The 25,096-nt window shown below is 37.6% G+C and overlaps 1 long non-coding RNA gene across 14 annotated transcripts in view; it reads right to left on the minus strand.

Annotated features, from left to right (window-relative positions):
- LOC128315259 (uncharacterized) overlaps window positions 1-25,096 on the minus strand; it is a 60,600-nt gene that overhangs the window by 15,148 nt on the left and 20,356 nt on the right. For 6 of the 14 annotated variants that reach the window (XR_008297884.1, XR_008297882.1, XR_008297876.1 and 3 more), the window contains 2 exons: window positions 8,838-8,925; window positions 877-8,080 (listed from right to left, as the gene is read on the minus strand). This is a non-coding gene — a long non-coding RNA (uncharacterized LOC128315259). Of the gene's footprint in view, window positions 1-876; window positions 8,081-8,837; window positions 8,926-9,723; window positions 11,162-11,725; window positions 11,915-25,096 lie in introns of those variants that run through there. The other 8 variants (XR_008297881.1, XR_008297878.1, XR_008297888.1 and 5 more) reach the window with 5 other exon arrangements.

Genomic DNA, 25,096 nt, shown 5'->3' on the forward strand with positions numbered 1-25,096 from the left:
TGTGATCTGAAAGTGTGCATAGTATTATCTCAATTCTTTTATATTGATTGAGGGCTGTTTTGTTACCCAGTATGTGATGTATCTTGGAGAATGTTACATGTGCACTTGAGAAGAATGTATATTCTGCTGCTTTAGGATGAAAAGTTCTAAATGTATCTGTCAAGTCCACCTGGCCCAGGGTATCACTCAGGACCATTGTTTCTTTATTGGTTTTCTAGATGATCTAGATTGGTCTAGATGATCTGTCCATTGCTAGAAGTGAAGTATTAAAGTCACCTGCAATTACCACATTCTTACCAATAAGATTGCTTATGTTTGTGATTGTTTTATATATTTGGGTGCTTCCGAATTTGGTGCATAGACGTTTATAATTGCTAGCTCTTCTTGATGGATAGATTCCGTAATTATGATATAATGCCCTTCTTCATCTCTTATTACAGCCTTTAGTTTAAAATCTAGTTTGTCTGATATAAGTATGGCTACTCCAGCTTTCTTTTGAGTTCCAGTAGCATAATAGATGGTTCTCCGTCCCCTTACTTTCAATCTGAAGGTGTCCTCAGGTCTAAAATGGGTAGATAGCAAATAGATGTAGACAGCAAATAGATGAGTCTTGTTTTGTTTTGTTTTGTTTTTTAATCCATTCTGATACCCTATGTCTTTGACTGGAACATTTAGTCCATTTACATTCAGCATTATTATTGAAAGATATGGGTTTAGAGTCATTGTGTTATGTGTAGGTTTCATGCTTGTAGTGATGTCTCTGGTACTTTGTGGTCCTTGCAACATTTCACTCACAGAGTCCCCCTTAGGATCTCTTGTAGGGCTGGTTTAGGGGTGATGAATTCCTTCAGTTTTTGTTCAGGAAAACTTTTCTCTCTCCTATTCTGAATGACAGGCTTGCTGGATAAAGGATTCTTGGCTGCATATTTTTCCTGCTCATCACATTGAAAATTTCCTGCCACTCCTTTCTGGCCTGCCAAGTTTCAGTAGATAGGTCTGCTACTACCCTTATGTGCCTACCTTTGTAGGTTAAGGCCCATTCATCCCTAGCTGCATTCAGAATTTTCTCTTGCCAATTTCACTATAATATGTAGTGCAGAAGATTGATTTAAGTTATGTTTGAAGGGAGTTCTCTGTGCCTCCTGGATTTCAATGTCTGTTTCCTTTCCCAGACTGGGAAAGTTCAAGTACATTTGTTCAAGTATCATTTGTTTACATACACCTTCAGTCCCTTTCTCTCTCTTCTTCTTCTGGAACTCCTATGATACAGATATTGTTCCATTTCATTCACTTAGTTCTCTAATTCTCCCCTCATGATCCAGAATTTTTTTCTTTTTCTCTCAACTTCATCTTTTTCTATAATTTTATCTTCTATTTCACCTATTGTCCCTACTGCCTCTTCAATCCTTGCTGTGACCACTTGGTTTATTTTACACCTCATTTACAGCATTTTTAAATTCATCGTTAATATTTTTTTAGTTCCTTGATCTTTGCAGCAATAGATTCTCTGCTGTCTTCTATGCTTTTTTTTTCAAGCCCAGCAATTAATCTTATGACTATTATTCTAAATTCTTGTTAAGTTATTTTTTTTATATCTGTTTTGAGCAATTCTTTAGCTGTAATTTTTTCCTGGAATCTTTTTTGAGGAGAATTCTTCCTTTTCATCATCTTGGCTAGTTTTCTGTCCCTCATATGTTTTAAAAGCTTGTTATGTGCCCTGCACCTGTAAGCACTACTATATTAAAGAGGGGTCATACACTGTCCAGGGCCTGGCCCTTCAGGAGGTATTTTTTGGAGAGTGTTACTTGCTCTCTGTTGTTGTGACTTTGGCTACTTTATCTCCCCACTCATAGTGATGTTTTGGACCCTCCACCAGATGTGCTTTGATTTGTTCACTGAAGTAGCCCTGGAAAGGAAAACAAAAAACCAAACAGAAAACAAACACACACACACACACACACACACACACACACACACACACCAGAAACACCAGCCACAAGTAAACAACAGGGTGGAGGCAGTGCTGGTGGAAGAGGCCTTATCCTATACAAAGAGAGAAATGACAGGGGCGGGGAAAAAGAAAAAATAAAAATTGACCAGAGAAACCATATGGCTTAATCCAGAGAGAGAGAAAGGAAAATAAAGAAGGAGTTGTAGAACATGTATCGAGAATGGATTAAATATGTATGCTTAAACAAACCAACAACCAGAGTAACCAGACTAAAGGAGGAAAGAGATGAGAAGGAGAAAAGGAAGAACACGTCTATATAATAAGAACTGTCCAAGAACTAAACCAGGCAATGCAGGATTGCAGGTCTGGAGGAGGGGCCATCTGGTTCCTCAGGGTCAATCCTGCTCCAGTAGATAGGAAGTTACCAGGTGCGGAGTACTGTGGTTTGATGTAGGTGGATCCTGCCTCTACTGTGGGCCCTGCTGTCTCATCCTGAGGGTCCCTCCTTGGTGGTGGTGGGGAGAAAAATGGCGACAACCCAATGTCTCCTCCACAGACCAGGTGTACCAAACCACTCTGTTTGAGCTGTCCTCACTGTGCTGAGGGCACAAATGAGGTGGTTGTTTTGCTAAAACTCCTATGCCCTAGTGCTTGGCTGGGATTCAAACTCTTGCTCCATGGGCCCCCAGTACTGGGGAAGCACCAGTCTGTGCTGCTAGATATGTGGTCTCTGGCTGGCGGATGCAGGCAGGCTTTGTCCTTTGAACGGTTATACCTTCTTCCCACAGCACTCCAGGGAGGGGATTGCTTTCTCCTACTGCAGACTGCACCCCTGACCTAGCCGCTGAGCCCAGGGCTGGTCCCCCTCCTCCCCAGGTGCGTGATGCTGGCAGGAGAAAGTCAGGAGAAAGTCGCCCAGTCAGGAGAAATTCTCTCAGTTAGAGGCTGGATCTTTCTCTGTCCCTGTCCGAGGTTTTTCTCTCGTCCAAATACAGTCCTATGCTTCCCCAGCCTCTCTTTCTCTTCCCTTTGTCTCTCCACAGAAGGGGATCCCTCCCCTCTGTTTGTTTTCTCTCTCCCAGTTTGCAATCATGCACCTATGGCCTGTCAGATTGTCCTGGTGGGTCCCTGGAAGCAACTCTTTGCCTCCTGGACTCTTGGGGTTCAAAGTCCTTTGGCTTCAACACTGCTTTGTTTGAGAGAATGGAACCTTGGATCCCCCTACTTCTCCACAATGTTGGCCCTTCTTCCTCTTCTGAGTCTTCTAATTTGTGGTAGATTCCCTCTAGTGAAATTTTATTTCATTTATTCTTGAGCTCTAAATGATCCTTTTTAAAATATTTTTTATCTCTTAGTTGAAGTTCTCAGAGTTCATCCACTCTTTTCTCAAGTCCAGTATCTTTATGACCATGACTCTGATCTCTTTATCAGACATATTACTTATCTCCATTTCCTTTCAATCTTTTTCTGTGATTTCTGTCTTATTCATTCATTTGGAAAATAACCTGTTCTCTAATTTTTTCTAACTCTGTTTCTATATATTAGGTAGATTAGGTACATCTCTTGGTCTTAGAGTGACCTTGTGTAGAACTCTTGTGGTGCCCAGTAGTGCAATCCCCCTTGGTCATAAGAATCAGGCATCCTAGGAGTGTCTCCTGTGTGAATGGCATGCATCATCTTGTTGTGGCTGTGCTGTGTGATTCCTGTGGGTCTGCTAGTGGATGGGGTTGGTCTTCAGGCCAGATGGTTGCAATGACCAAAATCACATGCTGGGAGCACAATAGGCAAGGTTTGTTCCCTGTGCTGATAAGAAGCCTGACTGAATCCACTGCAGGATCTGTCTGGTGGCCCTGGCACTCAGCCTAGCTGTCTGTAATTAGCCTCTACAATAGCTACAGGTGTACTAATGGGCAGCGTTTCATCCCTTCACAGCCAACAAAGAGGCCCAGCTGTTGGAACTAAAGTATGCTAGTTTCTGCCTCAGGGAAGAAATTACTTTAGACTAGCACTGGTCCCAGCCAGATATACCTTCCAAGTGTGGCTTGGCAGGAGCTGCTTTGGAGGGATGCCTGCCAAAGTGAGGGGCTTGGGTGGAGTTGGTCTATAGGAGAATGCTGGGGTGGGATACAGGGTGCTATCAAGGTAGATGCAGAGTGTTGGGACTGGTTATTTACATTAGAAACTACAGCTCAGATGAAACACTCTTGGATACTCCCCACAAACAGTATTTAGTCTAAATTTCCCCTTGCCATGGTACTTCTTCATATGTTTTTTATGGATAAGCTCCCAGCAGGGACCCTCAGAAGTGCTAATTCTTGTGAGTAAAAACAGATGAGATGAATACATCCTGATAGGGCTTACTTTATTGTGATATCAAGACAACTTCTAAAAACAACTTTGTCTTTCTCATATACTAGTGCTTTTGAAACTAATACACAACACTCCGTCCTAGTGTCATTCAGATCCTTGGGAATTCATGTGGAGATTGAAGGGCAAGTTTCAACTGCTTCAACAGCTTCTCTAACCATTTGGTTTCTCCATTGACTAAAGTTTTCTGAGTAGATGGTGCTGACAGTGAAGGGAGAAGTGGAGAGGTTGAGCTTGGTGATGCCTGTAATGCAGTTAAGTCATCAGTTGCTATAAGGTGACCAAAATGGCAACCCATGGAGGAAGAAGAGGATGTCACAGACTCAAATTAAATTTGGAGCAGAAGGTAGTCCATTTTGGAACACTGGCACAACTGATTTTACAGAGGAATATCTGTAGCTTTACTGAGTATGCTTTCCAAAGTAAGCAATAGAAGAGTATGGCCAATAAGCAGCATGCTGCACTGACCTACTTAATAATAGAGGTGAAGATGCAAAGCAGAGTCATGCCTGCAAAATACAGTGTCCCATAAATTTGTAATTCTTTCTTGTTCTTGCCACTCAAGGGAAACACTAGTTGTTATGACAATTATTGACATTGTCCCAAGTATTATCATCCTACATTATACTAGCTAATATTAGGCATTCAATGTTGATAAAAGATGTTCTATATGCCTGAAATTTTTACAGATGCATCATAGTATGGTCTTTAATTTGTTGTAATATACCTTTTCCTTTGGTCACCAAGTAGGGTTTTATTATGGCAGGTGCTATGATTTTCCCCATATTCTTATGTTTTTTAGTTAATACTTTTCCTATTTTAGATTCTGGGGTGGTATTAATGCTAATTCCTATCTCTGTAGCTGCCTGCGATACTAATAGGAATTTTTTCATCCTTTCTATATCTATGGTGTAGTGATTGCCACCTTCCAGATCATTTTAGTCCAAGATTTCATATCTAGATTGTTAGTAAGCAACCTAAGCTTTTGCTTAAGCCATGATACCTTTCAATTGATCCAGAGACAGTTGGGTTGTAGAATAAGAGGAAGTTTCATATTATGCCTTGTTCCTTAGCCCATTCTTGATTAGCTTTTATGTGAAGTAGGTGCCCTAATCTGATTTTATGATGGTTGAATTACCAGAGCAGGGAATCCAGATTTCTAAGGCTCAGATGGTGGATTTTTTATTATTTCTTCCACAAGGATAGAGTAATTGATGTGTATAAAATTGTTGATACACATAATTTATTCTCCAATATAGGCTAGCATTCCATGTAATCACTTTGTACAATTTGGAAGGGTTTGTTGTCTTTGAATGTATCTGGATGATTCATTAATGAAGAATCAATGAATGAATCCTCTAAGCTTCAAAATTGTGGCAATTACATCCCATAATTTTAAATTAAAGGTATTTTGTGGATATATACATGTTTCTTTTCTCCAACGATGTTCTAGTGCCATGTTTGCCACTATGACCTGTTTGGTGATGTGCCCATACAATGATCCTATCCATTGGCATATCTGTGTGTCCACATTTTATGTTCCATTGTCTTTATGTATGATTATGTTTTGAATTGATTTCATCCTTATACATGAATCATTGTTTTTTTTCATAAATTTAGGAATCTTTACCTCTTTAGTTTTCCTAGTGAGTTTGTTTACTTGGTTATTAAATTTGGTAACTTCATAGTTGTCCTTCTGATGTGCAGAGATGTGTGTAACCAATATAGAGATGTCATCCAGTGCTATTTTCTGCCATATGCCATTACCCCATATGCTCTTACATCCTATTTCCCAGGTCCTGCCATGACCTGACCAGAGAGCTAGCTATTGATTTACCTACCATCCTTGGATCCAAAAATTACATACCTCGTTCTGACTTCCCTTAACAGACTGTTCAATTGCCAATTTTATAGCTATTAGTTTAGCCATAAATTGATGTTGTGCTGATTCTCCCAAGCCTGATTCTATCCTGGTTTGTCCATTATTAGTCATTCCTCTACAGATTGACTGCCAGGATATTCTGGATGATGGCAAGAAAGCTGATCCATCTAAAATCATGCACTGTTGGGACACTTGGCTGGCTCAGCTGGTTGAGTGTCCAACTCTTGATTTTCAGCTAAGGCCATGATCCCAGGGCCATGGGATTGAGTTCTGCATTGGACTCCATGTGGAGCATGGAGCCTGCTTGAGATTCTCTGTCTCTCCTTCTTCCCCTCTCCTCCACTCATGCACATTCATATTCCACCCCCCCTCTCTCTCTCTCCACACACACACACACACATATAAATATATGTATATAAATTTACTATATATATATATATATACATATACATATATATAAAGTAAATAAAAGCATGCACCATTGACTGCTGTGGTCCCTATTACCTAACCACTTGAACTTACTCCTCAAAATCCAGCAAGTCCACTACTGGCATTGCTGAGATATTTTTTAGTTAATGCAGGTCAACTTTTAATCTGTGGCCCTACTCAGATATGTACCATTGTTATTTTATAGCTTTATAGTCAAGAGTACTTCCCATCTCTTTGTAGAGGTCTGCTTTATCTACTACAGAAGGGTTTTTGGGAGTTTAAGTGTAATTGGTTTATTTTCTTAGTGTGTATTTTCTAGGGCCTTGTAGAATGTTTAGGTGAGCCTTTCAATTGGTTGGTGTATGTTCTCAGACAATGGGAACTCCTTAGTGTAAAGCCCAGTTGGGTAAAACTTGGAGTTCTGTGGTGTTTCGGTCCACAGTGATGCTGCTGCAAACTCTCCTGAGTACAGGCACTCTAATTTGTATTTAAAGTCCTCATTAGATGATGCCAATGTGTTAAACATTCTGACACATTTTTCAAATAAAGGCTGTCTTGAGTCTCTAGCCATCTAAAGTTTCTACTCATCCTATTTATTTCATGAATGTGTTTTAATATTATCACCAGAAGTGGTATGTGCTATACCAAATATCCAAACAGTCCTCTCAGTTTCTGAGCTTCTTCTTTTGTGGTAGGAGTCAATACACAATTGATATTGTTTATGACTGGGTGTGGGTTTTTTTATGCCTCCAGAGGACTACATTTTGCCTAGCACTTTTACTGTAGTGTGTGGACCTCACTTGGGTCAGTTTTCCATTTTCTGAGTGTAAGTAATTAAATTAATTCTATTTTGACCCTAATGTGTTTTTCCTAGTTACCGCCATAAATAAGGATGTCATCAATATATAGGAAATACTGGGTTTTTGTGTGTGTTTTCATCAAAGGCCTGGATGTCTTGTGTTGGAACGTTATGGGCTATTACTGGACTGCTAAGGTATCCTTGTGGTAGCCTAGCATACTGATACCGCCTGCCTTGCCACATAAATGCAACCATGGGTTGGCTCTCCTCCTCAATTACAATAGCAAAGAACATGTCATATAAGGTCTGGATGTCACGGTGATATTGGTGACATATTACCATGTCATAAAGTCTAGATCCAGTGGTGATACTGGTTATGATAGTGTCTATATCCCAGAGTGCTGCCTCAGTTTGGGGAGACTGAATTGTAAAACGGTTTCTTAGTTCTGAGGGTAGCCAGTTGAGAAGATGTCTAGATCCAAATTTCAAAGCATCTTAGATGGAGTGAAGGCAAGTCACAATCAAATGATCTTTCTGGTTTGCAGGTTAAATGTCTGTGGTGATCTTTGGCCACACAACAACCAGTAAAAGATTTTCCATACATATGCTGTTCTGGTGGTTTCTCTGGTCCCATCCAAGTCATTCATATTCACTTTCAATGTTTCAAAAGAATGGGAGATAATCAGAAATGTTACTTTGGAAAGATGTAACCTGATTTGAGATACTAAAATTAAGGATCTAGTCTCGTTTACAGGTAGAACAAAGTAAATTAATAGAACTAGAATCTAATATCTAAAAGTTCATAGTTTCAGTCAAAACAATTTTTCTCTCTACAATTACCCCCATTTCTATCAATTATAACCATTAAGACTAATTTGTTTGCAAACAAGGCTAGTTTCAATGAACTTAGCTTGATTATATATAAGTGCAGTGAGAGTCATGATTGATCATATAGGATCTTTTACATCTGCTTTGGTGGAACTTTTCATAAAACATCTCAGGTTGAATTTTTAACAGCGTCTTGAGGCTAATAAAGCAAAATATGTGCCATCATGCTTTGCCTGCAATACCTACGGATTTAGGTTACTTCCTTTTTTAACAGGGTCCCCAAAATATCCTGAGGTTCCTGCACCTGCCTGGAAGTGGCCCTCTTTACTTACCTGGTAAGAATGCTGAAAACCTGTAAGCAAGTATCACACTATTTCCAAAGTACTTTATTGGCTCCATAAAGTCAGTATTAGTTAAAGCTGTCTAGTTATATCTGAGCCTATGCAGATCTCTCTTAAATATGACATTCCAGTCAAAACCTTAGTAATAAAACCAGCGTTCCCAATTGTCCTGTTATAAGGAAGACAGATTCTTATGGCAATATATTTGTATATGTTCAATAAGTATATAAGAATACTCACTGAGAGTTTCCAAATTCTGGGGTGATCAGGCAGGCAGAGCTTACAAAGGTATAAATTACCAAATTGCTGAGGAAAGGTTTTCCTATATCTGGGAAAAAAAAGATGAAAAAACTAGTATTTTGGGGCATCTGAGTGGCTCCATCAGTTAAGGGTCCATCTCTTTGTTTCGGCTCAGGTCATGATCTCAAAGTTGATGAGTTCAAGCCTCACATCAGGCCTGCACTGACAGTGGGGAATCTGCTTGGGATTCTCTTTCCTCTTTCTCTGTTCCTACCCCACTTGCATTCTCTCTCAAACTTAAATTTTTTTTTTTTTACCAAGCAGTATTTCAAAAAATAAAAATCCTAAAAATTTTCAGTTTATTCACTCCCATTTGTAATTAATTTCTCTTTTTGTTTTATTTGAGAGAGAGAGGGAGAGAATCTCAAGCAGGCTCTGCACTGACAGATGCAGGGCTCCATGAGATCATGACCTGAGCTGAAACCAAGAGTCAGTGCTTAACCAACTGAAGCACCCAGGCACCCCTGTAATTAATTTCCCTTCATCTTGACCTTCTGTTACTTTTGTGAAGCCATCAGTTTCTCCAATAGAGCTGTGTAAATTCTTACTCAGTTCAACGGTATGATCTTAAGTTATAAGAGACCGATATTCCAGGTATTTATCAGTCTTTTTCCTGAATCTCCTTGAAGATGAAGCACTTTTGCAAAAGCATCAAAGTAAAACAATAACTGCAAATTACTTAAAAATGGTAATGGTTAATGATTTGATTAGAATTCATTACAATGCAGGGGCACTGGGTGGCTTAGTGGGGCAGGCATCCAACTCTTGATTTCAGCTCAGGTCATGATTTCACGGTTTGTGACTTTGAGCCCTCAATTGAGCTCTGCACTGTCAGTGCAGAGCCTGCTTGGGATTCTCTGTCTCTCCCTTTCTTTCTGCCCCTCTGCTCTCTCCCAAAAACAATTTAAAAACATTGTTACAATGCAATTGACAAGGAGATTTAATCATCACAGAAATAACCAATACTTCAAGATAATAACTAGAATTACAAGTGATAACATAACCAATTTCTAGGAGTCTCACACAATTTCTAGAACACTTAATTATATTTATGGAAATATAATCTAAGAAGGTTTAGCATCACTTACTTGACAATGATTCCCATGCAATTTAACATACCAAATAAACATAATTAACATCTCTTTATTCTCAAGTTAGCTAACATACAGTGTAGTCTTGGCTTCAGGAGTAGAATCCAGTGATCTGTTACATATAACACACAGAGCTCATCCCAAGTGCCCTCCTTAATGCCCATCACCCAACCCCTATCAATTGTTTGTTCTCTGTATTTAAAAGTCTCTTATGGTTTGCCTCTCTGTTTTATTTTTCCTACCCTTCCCCTATGATCATTTAAGTTTCTCCAATTCCACATATGAGTGACATCATAAGATATCTTTCTCTGAATTATTCTGCTTAGAATAATACCCTCCAGTTTCATCCATGTTGTTGTAAATGTCAAGATTTCATTCTTTTTGATGGCTGAGTAGTTGTCCATTGTAATACAATTCCATTGTGTATACACACACACCTCTTTAATCCATTTATCAGTTGATGGACACTTGGGCTCTTTCCAGAATTTGGCTATTGTTGATAGCACTGCTATCAACATTAGGGGGCATGTGCCCCTTTGGGTCAGCACTCCTGTATTCTCTGGATAAATTCCTAATGATGCAATTGTTGGATGGTAAGGTATTTATAATTTTAATTTTTTGAGGAACCTCCACACTGTTTACCAGAGTGGCTGCACCAGTTTGCAGGCCACCAAAAGTGCAAGAGGGCTCCCCTTTTTCCACATCCTTGCCAACATCTGTTGTATTCTGACCAGTATGAGGTGGTATCTCAGTGTGGTTTTGATTTGTATTTCTCTGATGATGAGCATTGTTGAGTATCTTTTCATGTGTCTTGGAAAAGTGTCCATTCATGTCTTCTGCCTTTTTCTTCACTGGATTGTTTGTTTTTTGGATGTTGAGTTTGGTAAGTTTTTTATAGATTTTGTATACTAACCCTTTATCCAATTTGTCATTTGCAAATATCTTCTCCCATTCCACGGGTTGCCTTTCAGTTTTGTTTCTTTTGCTGTGTAGAAGCTTTTTATCTTGATGACGTCTCAATAGTTTATTTTTGCTTTTATTTCCCTTGCCTTCAGAGACATGTCAAGGAAGAAGTTGCTGCAGCCAAGGTCAAAGAGGTTGCTGCCTTTAACATCTCTCTTTTATGGGAAGAACAAACCCTTGAAATCTTCGGAAGTTTCAAACTCAAGAAGACTTCATTTTAGAATTTGGGAGTTTTGTCAAAAAAATAAAAATAAAAAAAGTTCAGACTTTTCATTAAACAGAGTAACATATCATACAATAATTATCCATTTTATCTAAAGTGGCAGTTAAAGACTTCATAGGCAAATAAAATTAAACACTCTTTTTTCTAAGTAATCAAAGACTTGAAGACAAAACATGGAACCTTTATTTTTCTAGGCACATTGCATTAAAAGTAAAAAAATTGTTTACAATTAAAAGGACATTTTCTTAGATTACTGTTATGATTTTAACAGACAAAAAACAAATTTTAATTTGTACCAGCTTTTTATATTAAAACTCATTTTTCAAATAAATCATTTTAATCTTAGCCAGAATGATCATACATTAAAATCATTTTAAAGATTCCTTGTTCACAATCTTTTAAGACTTTTTAAAGAGGAAAAAATCTGAATGTGGAAAAAAAAAAACATTAGTCTCACTTTAGGACAAAAATTTTTGATAAAGAAGCTATAAGAAATGGAGGAGAAAAACACATGTTCTAATTTTCTTGCATATGGAGATGTTTCCCTAATCACATATTAGAAGCTTTAACCCTTAGGCATCCAAATCGGCCAGGAGGAGGTCAAATTTTCACTCTTCGCAGATGACATGATACTCTATATGGAAAACCCAAAAGATTCCACAAAAAAACTGCTAGAACTGGTCCATGAATTCAGCAAAGTGGCAGGATATAAAATCAATGCACAGAAATCAGTTGCATTCCTACACACCAAAAATGAAGCAACAGAAAGAGAAATCAAGGAATCGATCCCATTTACAACTGCACCAAAAACCATAAAATACCTAGGAATAAATCTAACCAGAGGTGAAAAATCTATACACTGAAAACTATAGAAAGCTTATGAAAGAAATTGAAGGAGACACAAAAAAAAATGGGAAAAGATTCCATGCTCCTGGATAGGAAGAACAAATATTGTTAAAATGTCAACACTACCCAAAGCAATCTATACATTCAATGCAATCCTTGTCAAAGTAACACCAGCATTCTTCACAGAGCTACAGCAAACAATCCTAAAGTTTGTACAGAACCAGAAAAGACCTGGAATAGCGAAAGCAATCTTGAAAAAGAAAACCAAAGCAGGAGGCATCACAATCCCAGACTTCAAGCTATACTACAAAGCTGTAATCATCAAGACAGTATGGTACTGGCACAAAAACAGACACTCAGATCAATGGAACAGAATAGAGAACCCAGAAATGGACCCACAAACATATGGCCAACTAAAGACAGTCTCTTCAGCAAGTGGTGCTGGGAAACTGGACAGTGACGTGCAGAAGAATGAACCTGGACCACTTTCTTACACCATACACAAAAATAAACTCAAAATGGATGAAAGACCTCAATGTAAGACAGGAAGCCATCAAAATCCTTGAGGAGAAAGCAGGCAAAAACCTCTTTGACCTTGGCCACAGCAACTTCTTACTCAACACGTCTCCAGAGGCAAGGGAAACAAAAGCAAAAATGAACTATTGGGACCTCATCAAAATAAAAAGCTTCTGCACAGCAAAGGAAACAATCAGAAAAACTAAAAGGCAACTGACAGAATGAGAGAAGATATTTGCAAATGACATATCAGATAAATAGTATCCAAAATCTACAAAGAACTTCTCAAACTCAACACCCAAAAAACAAATAATCCAGTGAAGAAATGGGCAAAAGACATGAATAGACACTTCTCCAAAGAAGACATCCAGATGGCCAACCAACACATGAAAAGATGCTCTACATCACTTATCATCAGGGAAATACAAATCAAAACCACCATGAGATACTACCTTACACCTGTCAGAATGGCTAACATTAACAACATCAGATGTTGGCGAAGATGCAGAGAAATAGGAGCTGTCTTGCACTGCTGGTAAGAATGCAAACTGGGCAGCTACTCTGGAAAACCGTATGGAGATTCCTCAAAAAATTAAAAACAGAACTACCCTACGACCCAGCAATTACACTACTAGGTATTTACCCAAGGGATACAGGTATGCTGTTTGGAAGGGACACATGCACCCCAATGTTTACAGCAGCACTATCAACAATAGTCAAAGTATGGAAAGAGCCCAAAGGTCCATCAATGGATGAATGGATAAAGAAGACACACACACACACACACAATGGAGTATTACTCAGCAATCAAAAAGAATGAAATCTTGCCATTTGCAACTATGTGGATGGAACTAGAGGGTATTATGCTAAGTGAAATTAGAAACAAATATCGTATGACTTCACTCATATGAGAACTTTAAGATACAAAACAGATGAACATAAGGGAAGCAAAAATAATATAAAAACAGGGAGGGGGACAAAACATAAGACTCTTAAATATGGAGAACAAACAGAGGGTTGCTGGAGAGGTTGTGGGAGCAGGGGATGGGCTAAATGGGTGAGGGGCACTAAAGAATCTACTCCTGAAATCATTGTTGCACTCTATGCTAACTAACTTGGATGTGAATTAAAAAAAATAAAAATTAAAAAACAGTCTTTTACCCTTAGAAACTTTATAGTGAAAAATACTAAGCAATTATGAATTGTTACATTTACTTAATTTGCCAATCTAAAAATGCACTATGAAGGTATTTATAAATTTCTTGAAATATGTGCTTATTCATAACAATCTTTCAAAAAGCACAAAACACTGTTTACTAAGAGACTCAAGTTTTAATTCCTCTGTGATAGGAAAGCCAAAAGAATAGATAAACCTATAGTCATTAATGTTTTATTCTTTACTTATTGGGAAATAAGTTAAATTCAATGATATCTACATTAACTCATTTAGCAAAACTTAAAGGTTTCAGGGTACCAAAAGACTTGGAGAAACTATTTTAAATAGTTGATCTATAAACTTTTATGTTTTCTTTTTTTAAGTAGGCTTCACATCCAGTGCGGAGCAGAGCGCAGGGTATTAACTCACAACCCTGACATCAAGACCTGAGTTGAGATCAAGAGGCAGATGCTTAACTGATTATAGGTAAAGGGTGCCTGAGTGGCTCAAACCTTTTTTCTTCAACTTACTTGCTTTTTTTTTGTTTGTTTGTTTATTTTTGAGAGACAGCACATACAAGTGGGGGAGGGGCAGAGAGAGGGGAACAGAGGATCCTAAGTGGGCTCTGTACTGACAGCAGCAGGCCCTATGTGGGGCTCAAACCATGAGATCATGACCTGAGCTAAAGCTGCATGCTCAACTGACTGACCCACCAAAGTGCCCACAATTTACTTAACTCTTAACAATTATATTTAGATTACTCATAAAAACTTCATGAGATATCAAACTCAGCTATTCTCCCTGTTGAAAATTCTGTAACCTAATCAGACTGCCAGGGAAGATGTCAGAATAGGAGGATCCTAGGCTTACTTTGTTCCATAGATACACTGTCTTATGAATCTCCCCCTCCAACCAGCCACACTGAGCAGGAGTTCCTCCAAAATGGCTCCAAGTCTCTTCCCATAAGCAGACAAGTACAAACCTTGTTTATGTTATGCATCCCACCCTCGTGTTCTCCTGTAGACTATCCCATCCAAAGTGGCACCACAAGCATGGCATTCTGTAAGCAGCACTGACAGTGGCCAGCACCACTCAAAGTGACTCCTGCCCTGGGGAAGGTGGAAAATAATCACACACACTAGTTTGCAGGTCAACCAGTGGGCTTGGGGCAGACAGCTGGTCTGACTGTAGGTCCCACCCACCAACAAAAGCCTTTCGGGAGACAATGCTGGGAGTGTACCCTGTAGTTCAGTGCAACCACAATTCTGGAAAATGAGCTGAGGGCATGCATCTTGACTGACCCAACTCAAGCCCATGGTGGCTCTCAGACTGGGCCCTTAAACAGCACAGGTACCAAACCCTACCCCTAACAGGCGAAGAGTCATTGCAGACAACTAGACTAAAGTCAAACACACCTCAACCACAACAGTAGGATGCACACAACACACATAGCAGAAAACCCAAAGTGCCAGCTTCTGCTGCATAGACCTCACATTGCAGGGCACTATAGGGCCTCTTGTTCATAAGCCCACCAATTTCAAAAGCAGGAGACCTAGCTGACTTTCCTAACACACACACAGAAAGTTAGACAAAATGAGAGGAATAGGTCTCAAATGAAAGAACAGGACAAATACACAGCAAGAGAGCTAAACAAAATGGAAATAAGCAATACGCCAGATACAGAACTCTAAGTAATGGTCATAAAGGTACTCACTGGGCTCGAGAAATGAGTGGAGGATCTCAGCAAGTTCCTCAACAAAGAGAAAATATTAAGAAGAACCAACCAGAGATGAACTCAATAACTGAAAAATACACTACATGGAATAAAGGACTAGAGGAAGTAGAAGAATGGATGAGTGACCTGGAGAACAGAGTAATGGAAAGCAACCAAATGGAACAGAAGAAAAAAAGAATATTAGAAAATGAGAATAGGTTAAGGGAGCACAGTGACCCCACCAAGTATAATAACATTCATATTATAGGGATCCCAGAAGAAGAGAGAAAAAAGGGGGCAGAAAATTTAATAAATAATAGCTGAAAACTTCCCTAATCTGCAGAAGGAAACAGAAATCCAGATCCAAGAGGCACAGAGAGCCCCAACAAAATCAACCTAAGGTGCTCCACACCAAGACACAGAATAGTTAAAATGACATTTTAAAAAAAGTGATGAATTTTAAAAATAGCCAGAGAAAACAGTTACATACAAGGGGAATCCCATATAAGGCTATCAGCTGAGTTTGGGCACGATATATTCAAAGTGCTAAAAGGAGAAAAATCTGCAGCCAATAATACTCTCTATCCAGCAAGGCTATCATTCAGAATAGAAGGAGAGAGAAGTAGTTTTCCAGACAAAAATAAAGACATTCATGACCACTAATCCATTTCTACAAGAAATGTTAAAGGGTTTCTCTGAGTGGAAAGGAAAGCCCATAAGCAGGAGTAATAAAAGTAGGAAAGGGAACACTTTCATAGGTACATATAAACATTATAAAAACAGTATATTAATCCCTTATAAAACCAGTGTGGAGGTTAAAGCACAACAGCAGGAATATTAGGCCACAAATTCAAAAATATTAAAATCAATATATCTATGAAAATTGGTTAAGGTATTCACAAAATAAAGATGTAAAGTATAACACCATATACCTAAAATGTGGGGTGGGGGAAATAAAGTATTAGTGCTTTTAGAACGGGTTCAAGCTTTACCAACAATCAATATAGACTGCCATATGCATAGGATATTATATATAAACCTAATGGTAACCACAAATCAAACCACGAACCTAATGGTAACCTGACATAAATATGCAAAAAAACCCAAAAAGGAATCCAAGCGTATCACTAAAGAAAGCCATCAAACCACAAGAGAGTAAGAAAGGAACAAAGAACTACAAAAGTGACCATAAAGCAAGTAATAAAATGGCAATAAATACATACTTACCAGTAATTACTTTGAATGTAAATGGACTGAACTACCTAATCAAAAGAATAGGGTGCCTAACTGGATAAAATTGTAAAACCCATCAATATCCTGCCTACAAGAAACCTAAAGACACATGCAGATTTAAAGGGAAGAGATGGAAAAACATTTATCATGCAAATGGAAGTGAAAAGAAAGCTGGTAACAATATATTGGACAAAACACACTTTAAAACAGACTGTAACAAGACATAAAGATGGACACTATATAATCATAAAGGGAACAATTTAACAATAAGGTATAATAATTGTAAACATTTATGCACCCAACATGAAAGAACCCAAATAACATAAATAAGTTAATAAACATAATAGAAGAAATCAACAATACTAGTGAACTGAAATTTTAACATCCCACTTACATCAATAGATCACCTAGAAAGAAAATCAACAAGGAAACAGTGGCTTTGAATGACAAACTGGACCAGATGGATTTAATAGATATATTCAGACACAGCAAAAATACACATGCTTTTCAAGTACACATGGAACATTCTCCAGAATAGATCACATTAGGCCACAAATTCAAAAAGACTGAAATCATAACATGCATCTTTTCTGACTACAACACTATGAAACCAGAAATCAACCACAAGAAAAAAATCTGGAACACAAATACGTGGAGATTAAATAACATTCTATCAAACAGCAAATGCGTCAAAGAAGAAATCAAAGAAATTTAATAATACATACATACAAATGATCAGGAAAATACAATGGCCCCAAATCTTTGGGATGTAGCAAAAGCTATCCTAGGAGAAAAATTTATAGCAATATAGGCCTACATCAGGAAACAAGAAAAATCTCAAACAACCTAACTTTACACCTAAAGAAGCTAGAAAAAGAGGAGCAAAGCCCCAAACTAGCAGAAGGAAGGAAATACTAAATATTAGAGCAGAAATAAATGAAATAGAGATTTAAAAAATCAGAACAGATTAATGAAAACAAAACCTACTTCTTTGAAAAGATCAATAAAATTGATAAACCTTTAGCTAGACCCATAAAAAAAAAGAGAGGACTCAAAATCAGAAATGGAAGAGGAAGGGCTCCTGTGTGGCTCAGTTGGTTAAGCATCTGACTTCGGCTCAGGTCATGATCTCAAGGTTCGTGGGTTCCAGCCCCACGTTGGGCTCTGTGCTGACAGTTCAGAGCCTGGAGCCTGCTTCAGATTCTATGTCTCCCTCTCTCTCTGTCCATCCTCCACTCATGCTCTGCCTCTCTCTCTCAAAAATAAATAAACATTAAAAAAAATTTTTTTAATACAAGGATAAAGAGAAAATTCTGAAAGCAGCTAGGGATAAACATGGTCTAACATATAAAGGGAGACCAATAAGACTAGTGATAGATCTATCTACTGAAACTTGGCAGGCCAGAAAGGAATGGCAGGAAATCTTCAATGTGATGAACAGAAAAAATATGCAGCCGAGAATCCTTTATCCAGCAAGTCTGTCATTTAGAATAGAAGGAGAGATAAAGATCTTCCCAAACAAACAAAAACTGAAGGAATTCATCACCACTAAACCAGCCCTACAAGAGATCCTAAGGGGGATCCTGTGAGACAAAGTACCAGAGACATCACTACAAGCATGAAACCTACAGACATCACAATGACTCTAAACCCATATCTTTCTATAACACTGAATGTAAATGGACTAAATGCTCCAACCAAAAGACATGGGGTATCAGAATGGATAAAAAAACAAGACCCATCTATTTGCTGTCTACAAGAGACTCATTTTAGACCTGAGGACACCTTCAGATTGAAAGTGAGGGGATGGAGAACTATCTATCATGCTACTGGAAGTCAAAAGAAAGCTGGACTAGCCATACTCATATCAGACAAACTAGACCTTAAAGGCTGTAACAAGAAATGAAGGGCATTATATAATCATTACAGGGTCTATCCATCAGGAAGAGCTAACAATTATAAATGTCTATGTGCCAAATACGGGAGCCCCCAAATATATAAAACAATCACAAACATAAGCAGCCTTATTGATAAGAATGTGGTAATTGCAGGGGACTTTAATACTCCACTTACAACAATGGATAGGTGATCTACACACAGGATCAATAAAGAAACAAGGGCCCTGAATGATACATTGGATCAGATGGACTTGACAGATATATTTAGAACTCTGCATCCCAAAGCAACAGAATATACTTTCTTCTCGAGTGCACATGGAACCTTCTCCAAGATAGATCACATACTGGGTCACAAAACAGCCCTTCATACGTATACAAGAATTGAGATCATACCATGTATACTTTCAGACCACAACGCTATGAAGCTTGAAATCAACCACAGGAAAAAGTCTGGAAAACCTCCAAAAGCATGGAGGTTAAAGAACACCCAACTAAAGAATGAATAGGTCAACCAGGCAATTAGAGAAGAAATTAAAAAATATATGGAAACAAATGAAAATGAAAATACAACAACCCAAATGCTTTGGGATGCAGCAAAGGCAGTCCTGAGAGGAAAATACATTGCAATCCAGGCCTATCTCAAGAAACAAGAAAAATCCCAAATACAAAATCTAACAGCACACCTAAAGGAAATAGAAGAACAGCAAAGACACCCCGAATCCAGCAGAAGAAGAGAAGTAATAAAGATCAGAGCAGAAATAAACAATGTAGAATCTAAAAACACTGTAGAGCAGATCAATGAAACCAAGAGTTGGTTTTTTGAAAAAAATAAACAAAATTGATAAACCTCTAGCCAGGCTTCTCAAAAAGAAAAGGGAGATGACCCAAATAGATAAAATCATGAATGAAAATGGAATTATTACAACCAATCCCTCAGAAATACAAGCAATTATCAGGGAATACTATGAAAAATTATATGCCAATAAACCGGACAACCTGGAAGAAATGGACAAATTCCTAAACACCCACACGCTTCCAAAACTCAAACAGGAAGAAATTGAAAGCTTGAACAGACACATAATCCGCGAAGAAACTGAATCAGTTATCAAAAATCTCCCAACAAGAGTCCAGGACCAGATGGCTTCCCTGGGGAATTCTACCAGACATTTAAAGCAGAGATAATACCTATCCTTCTCAAGCTGTTCCAAAAAATAGAAAGGGAAGGAAAACATCCAGACTCATTCTATGAAGCCAGCATTACTTTGATTCCTAAACCAGACAGAGACCCAGTAAAAAAAGAGAGAACTACAGGCCAATATCCCTGATGAATATGGATGCAAAAATTCTCAATAAGATACTAGCAAATCGAATTCAACAGCATATAAAAAGAATTATTCACCATGATCAAGTGGGATTCATTCCTGGGCTGCAGGGCTGGTTCAATATTAGCAAATCAATCAATGTGATATATCACATTAATAAAAGAAAAGATAAGAACCATATGATCCTGTCAATCGATGCAGAAAAAGCATTTGACAAAATTCAGCATCCTTTCTTAATAAAAACCCTCGAGAAAGTCGGGATAGAAGGAACATACTTAAACATCATAAAAGCCATATATGAAAAGCCCACAGCTAATATCATCCTCAATGGGGAAAAACTGAGAACTTTCTCCATGAGATCAGGAACACGACAGGGATGTCCACTCTCACCTCTGTTGTTTAACATAGTGTTGGAAGTTCTAGCATCAGCAATCAGACAACAAAAGGAAATCAAAGGCATCAAAATTGGCAAAGATGAAGTCAAGCTTTCGCTTTTTGCAGATGACATGATATTATACATGGAAAATCCGATAGACTCCACCAAAAGTCTTCTAGAACTGATATATGAATTCAGCAAAGTTGCAGGATACAAAATCAATGTACAGAAATCAGTTGCATTCTTATACACTAACAATGAAGCAACAGAAAGACAAAGAAACTGATCCCATTCACAATTGCACCAAGAAGCATAAAATACCTAGGAATAAATCTAACCAAAGATGTAAAAGATCTATATGCTGAAAACTATAGAAAGCTTATGAAGGTAATTGAAGAAGATATAAAGAAATGAAAAACATTCCGTGCTCATGGATTGGAAGAATAAATATTGTCAAAATGTCAATACTACCCAAAGCTATCTACACATTCAATGCAATCCCAATCAAAATTGCACCAGCATTCTTCTCGAAGCTAGAACAAGCAATCCTAAAATTTGTATGGAACCACAAAAGGCCCCAAATAGCCAAAGTAATTTTGAAGAAGAAGACCAAAGCAGGAGGCATCACAATCCCAGACTTTAGCCTCTACTACAAAGCTGTAATCATCAAGACAGCATGGTACTGGCACAAAAACAGACACATAGACCAATGGAATAGAATAGAAACCCCAACACTAGACCCACAAATATATGGCCAACTAATCTTTGACAAAGCAGGAAAGAGTATCCAATGGAAAAAAAGACAGTCTCTTTAGCAAATGGTGCTGGGAGAACTGGACAACAACAAGCAGAAGAATGAAACTAGACCACTTTCTTACACCATACACAAAAATAAACTCAAAATAGATAAAGGACTTGAATGTGAGACAGGAAACCATCAAAACCCTAGAGGAGAAAGCAGGAAAAAACCTCTCTGACCTCAGCCACAGCAATTTCTTACTTGACACATCTCCAAAGGCAAGGGAATTAAAAGCAAAAATGAACTATTGGGACCTCATGAAGATAAAAAAAACAAACAAACAAACAAAAAAAATAAAACTTCTGCACAGCAAAGGAAACAATCAACAAAACTAAAAGGCAACCAACGGAATGGGAAAAGATATTTGCAAATGACATATCGGACAAAGGGCTAGTATCCAAAATCTATAAAGAGCTCACCAAACTCCACACCCGAAAAACAAATAACCCAGTGAAGAAATGGGCAGAAAACATGAATAGACACTTCTCTAAAGAAGACATCCAGATGCCCAACAGGCACATGAAAAGATGCTCAATGTCGCTCCTCATCAGGGAAATACAAATCAGAACCACACTCATATATCACCTCACGCCAGTTAGAGTGGCCAAAATGAACAAATCAGGAGACTATAGATGCTGGAGAGGATGTGGAGAAACAGGAACCCTCTTGCACTGTTGGTGGGAATGCAGACTGGTGCAGCCACTCTGGAAAACAGTGTGGAGGTTCCTCAAAAAATTAAAAATAGATCTACCCTGTGACCCAGCAATAGCACTGCTAGGAATTTACCCAAGGAATACAAGAGTGCTGATGCATAGGGGCACTTGTACCCCAATGTTTATAGCAGCACTTTCAACAATAGCCAAATTATGGAAAGAGCCTAAATGTCATATCCATCAACTGACGAATGGATAAAGAAATTGTGATTTATATACACAATGGAATACTAGGTGGCAATGAGAAAGAATGAAATATGGCCTTTTGTAGCAACGTGGATAGAACTGGAGAGTGTGATACTAAGTGAAATAAGTCATACAGAGAAAGACATACCATATGTTTTCACTCTTATGTGGATCCTGAGAAACTTAACAGAAGTCCATGGGGGAGGGGAAAAACAAAAAAAGAGGTTAGAGAGGGAGACAGCCAGAGCATAAGAGATTCTTAAAATTGAGAACAAACTGAGGGTTAATGAAGGGTAGGAGGGACGGGAGGGTGGGTGATAGATATTGAGGAGGCCACCTTTTGGGATAAGCACTGGGTGTTGTATAGAAACCAATTTGACAATAAATTTCATATTTAAAAAAAATTTTTTTAAAGAAATGAAAGAGGAAAAATAACAATGCCACAGAAATACAAAGGATTATAAGAGAATGTTAAGGAAGAAATGAATTCCTAGAAGCATATACTCTCCCTAAACTGAATCAGGAATAAATAGAACATATGAATACACTGATTACTAGCAATGAAATTGGAATCAGTAATTCAAAAACACCCAATAAACAAAAATCCAGGATAAGATGGCTTCACAGGTGGATTCTACCAAACATTTAAAGAAGAATTAATACCTATTCTTCTCAAACTCTTCCAAAAACAGAAAAGGAAGGGAAAGTTTCCAAATTCATTCTGAGGCCAGTATTACCCTGATATCAAAACCAGATAAAGATACTACAAAAAGCAAAAAAGCAAAAACAAAAGCCTACAGGCTAATATCTCTGATGAACATAAATGGGAAATCCTCAATAAAATAGTAGCAAAAAAAAAAAAAATCCAACAATATATTTAAAAAATCATTCACCATGATCAAATGGAATTTATTCCTGGAATGCAAGGCAGTTTAATATTTGCAAATCAATGTGATATATGACATTAACAAGAGGAAGGATAAAAACCATATGATCATTTCAATAGATGCAGAAAAAGCATTTGACAAAGTACAATATTCATTCATGATAAAAAACTTTCAACAAAGTAGGTTTAGAGTGAACATACTTCAAAATAATAAAGGCCATATATTAAAAACCCACAGTGAGCATCATATGCAATGGTGAAACACTGAGAACTTTCCTCTAAGATAGGACCAAGACAAGGATGTCCACTGTCATCAATTTCATTCAACGTAGTCCTACAAGTCCTAGTCATACTAATCAGACAAGAAAAAGGAATAAGAAGCATTCAAATCAGTAAGGGAGAAGTAAAACTTTCACTATTTGCAGTGATTCTATATAGTATCATATGATACTATATATAGACATGATACTATATATAAAAACCCTGAAGACTCCACCAAAAATTTACTAGAACTGATACATTCATTAAGGTTGCAGGATACAAAATATATAATGTATTTATATACTAATAATTAAGCAACAGAAATTAAGAAAGCAATCCCATTTACAATTGCACCAAAAATAATAAAATACCTAGGAATAAACATAACCAAAGAAGTGAAGGGCCTGTACTCTGAAAGCTATAAAATGCTGATGAAAGACACTGAAGACAACACAAACAAGTAGAAAGATATTCCGTGCTTATGGAATAGAATAACAGATATTGTTAAGATGTCCATACTACCCAAAGTGATCTAGATTTAATTACTAGATTTAATGTAATCCATATCAAAATACCAACAGCATTTTTTTACAGAACTAGAACAATCCTATTATTTTTATAGAACCACAATAGACCCCCAAACAGCAAAAGCAATTTTGAAAAAAGAAAAACAAAACTGGGGCTAGTACAGTTCCAGATTTCAAGTTATACTACAAAGCTATAGTAATCAAAACAGGATGTAAGTGGCACAAAAACAGACAAAGAGATTAAAACAAGAGAACAGAAAAACCTAGAAATAAGCCCCCACTTATATGGTCAATTAATCTTTTATAAAATAGCTGAAAATATGCAATGGGAAAAAGCCTCTTCAACAAATGGAGCTGGGAAAACTGGGTGGCTACATGCAAAAAAATGAAACTGGACCACTTTCTAACACCATACACAAAAATAAACTCAAAACGGATTAAGGACCTACATGTGGCACCTGAAACCACAAAAATCCTAGAAGAGAGCACAGGTAATAATTCTTTTTGACATTGGCCATAGCAACATCTTTCTAGATATGTCTCCTGAGGCAAGGAAATCAAAAGCAAATATAAGCTATTGGGACAATATCAAAATAAAAAGTTTCTGTACAGCAAAAGAAATAATCAACAAAACTAAAAGACTGCCTACTGAATGGAAGAAGATATTTGTAAATGACATCTAGTAAAGGGTTAGTATCCAAAATATATAAAGAACTTATATATTCTTTATATATAAAGAACTTGTACAACTCAACATCCAGAAAACAATCCAATTAAAAATGGGTGGAAGACAGGGCACCTGGGTGGCTCAGTTGGTTGAGAGTCTAACTTTGGCTCAGATCATGATCTCATGGTGTGTTGGAGCCCCGTATGAGCCTGCTTCAGATTCTGTGTGTCTCTCTTTCTCCCCCTCCCCCACTTGCTCTTGTTCTCTCTTTTTCTCAAAAATAAACATGCATTACAAAATTTTTTAAATAAAAATAAATGGGCAGAAGACATGGACAGATATTTCTCCAAAGAAGAAATACCGATAGCCAAACACACGAAAAGATACTCAACATCATTCATCCATCGGGAAAATGGATCAAAACTACAATGAGATATCACTTCAAACCTGCCAGAATGTATAAAATCAAAAACAAAAGAAATAGCTAAGTGTTAGAGAGAATGCAAAGAAATAGGAACCCTTGTGCACTGTTGGTAGGAATGGAAACTGTTGCAGCCACTGTGGAAGACAGTACGGACATTCCTCAAAAAGTTAAAAATGGAACTACCATATGATCCAGTAATCCCACTACTGAGTATGTACCCCTCAAATACAAAAACACTAATTCAAAGAGATACATGCACCCCTTTGTTTATTGCAGCATCATTTACCATAGCTAAATTATGGAAGCAGCCCAAGTGCCCATTGAAAGATGAATTGATAAAGAATGGAATTATTATATTATTTCAATCATAAAAAATGAAATCTTGCCATTTATAACAA

Source organism: Acinonyx jubatus, chromosome C2 (genome assembly GCF_027475565.1).
Source record: "Acinonyx jubatus isolate Ajub_Pintada_27869175 chromosome C2, VMU_Ajub_asm_v1.0, whole genome shotgun sequence".
Lineage (NCBI taxonomy): Eukaryota > Metazoa > Chordata > Mammalia > Carnivora > Felidae > Acinonyx > Acinonyx jubatus.